The 6614-nt window shown below is 29.4% G+C and overlaps 2 long non-coding RNA genes across 2 annotated transcripts; both read right to left on the bottom strand.

The window, feature by feature from the left end:
- Positions 1-2199: 2199 nt before the first annotated feature.
- LOC127076999 (uncharacterized) lies at positions 2200-4318 on the bottom strand. Its single transcript, XR_007786995.1, has 4 exons — positions 4009-4318; positions 3812-3921; positions 2870-2979; positions 2200-2682 (listed from the first exon to the last, which is right to left on the bottom strand). It is a non-coding gene; the product is annotated as an uncharacterized LOC127076999 (long non-coding RNA).
- Positions 4319-4444: 126 nt separating this feature from the next.
- Positions 4445-5730, bottom strand: LOC127076988 (uncharacterized). The gene is made up of 4 exons (XR_007786989.1): positions 5148-5730; positions 4832-4967; positions 4651-4739; positions 4445-4562 (listed from the first exon to the last, which is right to left on the bottom strand). It is a non-coding gene; the product is annotated as an uncharacterized LOC127076988 (long non-coding RNA).
- Between the last annotated feature and the right edge of the window lie 884 nt (positions 5731-6614).

Below are 6614 nucleotides of genomic sequence, written 5' to 3'. Positions count from 1 at the left end.
GGCAGGTGTCCTAGCCAATCCAATTGGCGCCTCCTTGCAATTTTTAAGAGGAGTCGCCAATTCAATTGGCGCCTCCTCCTAAAAGTGGGGTAGATTGGGAATTTTGCTGAAAACTGGGGTATTTTGGGAATTTTTTCAAAAAAGTGGGTTATCTCGGTAAAAAAACCTGGATTTGGTCTTAAATATCTATTATTATAAATAAATATTTATTAAATACAAATATTATTATAAATAATGAATAATTTAAATGACTTTTAACAAATAAAAATTAATTTAAATTTTAGTTACATAATTGAATTAAAATTTAAACCTATTTCTATTTTTACTTTCATCATTTAAAAAAAATCAAAATTATTCTTACTTATATCAACCAAAATCATTTTATAATTTATGGGCTTTTTTTTAAAAAAATGTTACTCTTATAAATAAATTTTATTAAGTAAAAAACGTGAATTACTAAATAAATACTATTTATAAATAATGAATAAATGGAACATGAGTCACTAAATTATAAAAAATAGTTATTATAACTTAAGGAGCTTTAACAAATAAAATTAATTTAAAATTTTAATTATACAATTAAAATTCAAATCTATTTTTATTTATCATTAAATTAAAACTATTTAATTTATATATATATATATATATATATATATATATATATATATATATATATATATATATATATATATATAATTTATTTATATCATACAGATAATCAAAATCATTATTATTTTTTATATCTGTATCACATAATAAATAAATTAAAATTTATAATTTATATGAGAATGTATGCTAATGAATGAATGCAAATGTGAAATGAATGTCATGCATGAATCAATTTATCATAAAAATTAACAGACAAATTTTGGGGTATGACAAGTGGCATAGTGAATTAAATTTTGTGCATCACCTAATCCTGCTTATGTTGGTGTACTAGGAATAGGAAGCTCCGAGTGGTGATTAATGAGTTATTTCGTGATGACCGATTATAACGAATTTGTTAAATCGTCGTGGAATTATAGTGATAAGATCATTCATACAAGGCATCAAACATCAACAATAGAGAAATAGGGGATTCTAAACACAACCTGACCACTTTCATAATTTTGTTTAAACTCTTATTTACTTTTCGCATTGCAACTCGAAAATCCCCTTTTTTGCTAGTTTTTATACATTGCACGCATTTTGTCTTGTTAGAAGGAAACCTCGGTGGAGTCGATCTTTTTATTACTGTGACACTGTTGGTACATTTTCCGAGAAGTCGTCAAGTTTTTGGCACCGTTGTCGGGGACTGTTGATAATTTTAAAAAGTTGACGCTTGTGTAATGTTTAATTTTGTTTTTTTTTTAATTTTTAATTTTGGTTTCAATTGTAAATTTTTTGTTTGTAATTTGTTATTTTTGCTTCTTCTTAAATCTTATTTCCTATTTTTTCTCTTTTTAGTTTTATTTTTGTTTAAATTTTTTATCTAGTGCAGGGCTACTAAGGTATTCTTCTTTTGTTTTGTATGCGAGGTCAAGACAGTCATGCAAGATAACACCTATGCTAGTTTGGAAAAGTTTGAAGCTTATGCAAAGGAACTTGTAACAAAAACACTCATTCTAGAAAATGCTAGATATTATTCAGAACCAAAACCTGACATTGATTATTCTTGGGAGGAGGATTCATCATCTCAACTTGAAGAAACCCTGACTCAATTTATAAATATGACTCAACTCAATTTCTAGAAACTCAACAAGCATCAAGAGATCATGCTAAGTACTTTTTAAATTTTTATTATATATATATATATATATATATATATATATATATATATATATATATATATATATATATATAACTTTATATATACAAATATAATATGATTAAAATTACATACACTAAATATTTATATTTGTATATATTAAAATTTAGTGTAATATTTGTTTTAAAAGTTATCTCTGATATTATTGGTGGCAACTGCAATAGCTGAAAGAACTTTATCTGCTATGAATATTATCAAGAATCGAATGTGAAATTGCATGGGTGATGAATGGTCAAATGATTGCTTAGTTAGTTACATTGAGAGATATTTTTTATGTTAAAAATTAAAAAATCAATTAATATTTTCATAAAATGAAAAATCTTCAAGAACAATTATAATGTGTATTTATATTTTTGAAAAATAAAATGTTATATCTATATTGACCCGACTATTCAAATTTTCTGACTTCGTCCTTATAAGCCAAAGCAACAAAAAACTCATTTAGAGATTTCTAAATTGAGTGTGTACCTGACATTAAATACCTGCCGCATCAAATTCACAAAGACTCCTTGGTTCTATACACCGCTAAGCTCCAGAATACACATGAAAAAGCGAGTCAATCTTACCTCATGAGGCATCCAAATATTTCTATAATTTTAGCAGCATCTTTCATAACAACTTCTGAGCAGCCATTCGGAATCCCATCTCCTCTTCCTCGAAAATTCACAAAGCCTTAAATCAGATAGTGTGTAAAAAATATTGAAATTACATAAGAAATTCTCTCAATTAAAATATTAGTAGCCTTACTAAATCATTATAGATCGCTTCCTTAAAATATCACCTATTTCATAAAATACTTCATTAACATTGGCTGCAGATTTGGCAGATATCTCCTTGACAAACAAACCACTTTCTGCTGCATATACACGTGCTTTCTACATTACCAATAAATAAATGGATGAATCAGTAGGTCCAAAATATGCGATTTTTGATTATAGGATATTGATTCTATAAATCATGAAACTACCAAACCCGTGAGAGGAGTTGTAGAAGAACATTTATATATGATATAAGTTGTAAGAACATTCAGAATATTCAAAACTCAATGTTTCAGATCCATACCTCAAGTCCCCATTTTTTATACCAAGATTCAGCATAGATCAACCACCGTGATACCATATATCACTGCAAAATATCCGGAAACGTCATAGCCATCTCCATTTTACCCCTTCCTGCAACACCAACAATCTTAGGTCAAACCAAAAGAGTATAAACCCTAAAAAAACTTCGAATTTTATATTTATGTAAATCGTCCCACAAACCTGTTGTTTTTGTTAAAGAAAATGAATAAAAGAAGAGGAAGATATGATTTTTCGAGTAAGAAGGAGAAAGAAGATGAAGAAATAGAAGGAAGAAGGAGAGAGTTGAAGGAGAGGAAACATACTTGTGGAAGAAGGATAGAGAAGGAGCTGAATGAGAAAGTGAAAGCATATAGTTTGGGGAGAGAAAGAAAAGTAGTTTCTGAACTGTGATATGACAAAAAGGAAATGGGTGTCAGGACAATAAATTTTGTCACACGTTTTCAATTGGTTTTGAATAAAAAAGCAAACTAATGAGTTAAACAAAAGCCAAAACATACTAAAACATGGCTACCTTGACCAACTAAGTTGGTTGTAAAGCAAACTTGGTTCAATAAAGTAAGTTTTGGACCACATTTTTCTTCATCATAACTTTAGCATGTGATTAGTCCGAGGATAATCACAATGGATACCGTATTCTATAAAAATCTAGTGAGAATCTTCTTTTAGTAATTTTGACAGGTGGGATAAACTTATGTCATGAAGAGAACCATTAAATGCAACATATTTCTGTCACTGAGATTTTGACACTGTGAGAATCTTATTTTAGTAATGGATACCGTAATTTCGACATCTTCTTTTAAGCAATATTCATTTTGACAGTTGGAAAGTCATACTAACAGAATTTAAATTATATGAAAATATACATACTACACAACCTACATCATAAAACAAAGTCACATTGTCATGAAAAAAATGCACATACAACAACATAGTTTTGGCCTCTATTGATAAGCAAATGAACATCCCAGGGCTCGAACAAACTATAAAATGAATGGCACGAGAGCTCAAACCCTCAAGACAATCCCATTGTACCTATAATTCAACAAAATATCAAAACATCAACAACATAAGCCAAAGCAACATAATATTCATTTAGAGATTTCTAAACTGGGTGCGTACCTAGCATTAAATACCTGCCACATCAATTTCACAAAGATTCATTAGCTTTATACACCGCTAGGCTCCAGAATACACATGAGAAAGTGAGTAAAATTAGGCATATTCTGCGTAATAGTATTTAGAGTAACATTAGACATTTAATGACAAAAATATAGAATGGTTTGGAGCTTTTGACAACCTTTAGATACAGAGACAATACCTTGTTCTGTCAACGCATATTTGGTTATAAACCAAATGGATAAAAGAAATTGCATCATAATTCTATAATTTACACGTCGATGACCACAATCAAAGTTGCAACAATCATATTTGTTTGCAAGAAACAATTACATATAATGTATAAGTAATTACAAACATAATACTAAATATTATCTTAGCAACCATTAAGGCAGATGATCTTTGCATTAATTATGCAAACACACTTGAAGCAATTTACCAGGAAAGTAAGTTGCACCACCAGTACCAACAATGATACATTGAATGCCTTGTTTATGAGAAGACGATGCATAATGAAACATCACATCCATAGTTCGATGTGCTGAAATTATTCTTACCTGAAATTTGAAACATGAACATCTAGGTAAGAATAAGCAACTTGACACATGATGGTCCCTTCCTTAGAGGAAATTCAAACAACCTTACCTCATGAGACAACTAAACTTTTCCAAGATTTTAGCAGCATCTTTCATAACAACTTCTGAGCAGCCATAGGGAATCCCATCTTCTCTTCCCTGAAAATTCACAAAGCCTTAACTCAGACAGTGTGTAAAAAATATTGAAATTACATAAGAAATTCTCTCAATTAAAATATTAGTAGCATTACCAAATCATTATAGATTTCTTCCTTAAATTATCACCAATTTCATAAAACACTTCATTAACAATGGCTGCAGATTTGGCAGATGTTTTCGTGACACACGAACCATATTCCGCTGCATATAAATGTGCTTCCTGCAATACTAGTGAATCAAATGGATAAATCAGTAGGTCCAGATTATGTGATTTTTTATTATAGGATATTGATTCTATAAATCATGAAACTACCAAACCCATGGGAGGAGTTGTAGAAGAATATTTGTATATGATACAAGTTGTAAGAACATTCAGAACATTCAAAACTCAATGCTTCAGATCTATACCTCAAGTCCCTTTTTTTACCAAGATCCACCACAGATCTACCACCGCGATACCACATATCGCTATAAAATCGCCGGAAACATCATAGTCGCCGCCATCTTCCCCATTCATGCAACACCAACAATCTTAGGTCAAAACAATAGAGCATAAACCCTAAAAAACTTTGATTTCTATATTTCTGTAAATTGTCCCACAACCCGATTATTTTTGTTGAAGAAGAGAAGAAAGAAGAATCGGAAGACAAAGGCAGTGGAAGAAAGAAGATATCATTTTCGAAAAAAAAGTAAGACACAAAACACATAGGGTGTGTTTGTTTGATGGATTAAAATTATAATCCCGGGAATATCATTCCTAGGAATAGTATTGCCAGGAACTTTATTCCCATCAATGTGTTTGGCAAAATCAATAAAGTTCCTAGGAATATTTTTAAGTTTTATTTAATTAAATTTTAAAAATTAAAAAATTAAAAATAAATGTGTTAAAATAACATGAGAGTGGGAAGTTATGGTTGGTTATTTTATATTCCCATGGGAATATAAGATTCCCATCATTTGACATGGGAATAAAAATGGAGAAATTTATGAACAAAACATATTCATGGGAATAAAAAGTACCCAGGCATAAACTATCAAAACTTGAAACAAACAAGGGAATATGTGAATTCCAATGTCATATTCCCGGGAATAATATTTGTATCCACGAAACAAACACCCCCATAGAGAAGGCGAAGAAACACGAGGAAGAAAAAATGTTTTTCGAAAAAAATTCAAACAATATTACGAACAAAATGCATAACGAAAAGAAGAATATGATTTTTCGAGTAAGAAGGAGAAAGAAGATGAAGAAAGAGGAGGAAGAATGAGAGAGTAGAAGGAGAGGAATCGTACTTGTGGAAGAAGGAGAGAGAAGAAGCTGAATGAGAAAGTGAGAACATAGAGTTTGGAGAAAGAAGGAAAAGTAGTTTCTGAGATGTGATATGAGAAAAAGGAAATGGATGACAGGACAAAAAAATTTGTCACATGTTTTCAATTGGTTTTGAATAAAAAAGAAAACTAATGAGCTAAATAAAAATCAAAACATACTAAAATATGGCTAACTTGACCAACTAAGTTGATTGTAAAGCAAACTTGGTTGAATAAAGTAAAATTTTGACCATATTTATCCTCATTTTGATGACATGACAAAATTTTAGACTGGGGGCAAAGTTGAATTTTTCACAACATCTTATTTTCTTATATCGTAGATATATTAATAAGTTATATATATTTTTCACTAGCATAAATATATATTAATAAAGCAAAATCAATACCATGTCGTATACTCATAAAAATATATATTGTTCATAATATATATACTGTTTTAATTTTTTAACATTATAAAAAACTAAAACAAAATTAATACCCTATTATACTAATTAAAAATAATAAATAATAAATCACAACTAAACATTATAAACACACAAACAAAAT

Source organism: Lathyrus oleraceus, chromosome 1 (genome assembly GCF_024323335.1).
Source record: "Lathyrus oleraceus cultivar Zhongwan6 chromosome 1, CAAS_Psat_ZW6_1.0, whole genome shotgun sequence".
NCBI lineage: Eukaryota > Viridiplantae > Streptophyta > Magnoliopsida > Fabales > Fabaceae > Lathyrus > Lathyrus oleraceus.
The sequence above is the reverse complement of the archived record's forward strand: the minus strand, read 5'-3'. Positions and strand labels throughout refer to the sequence as shown.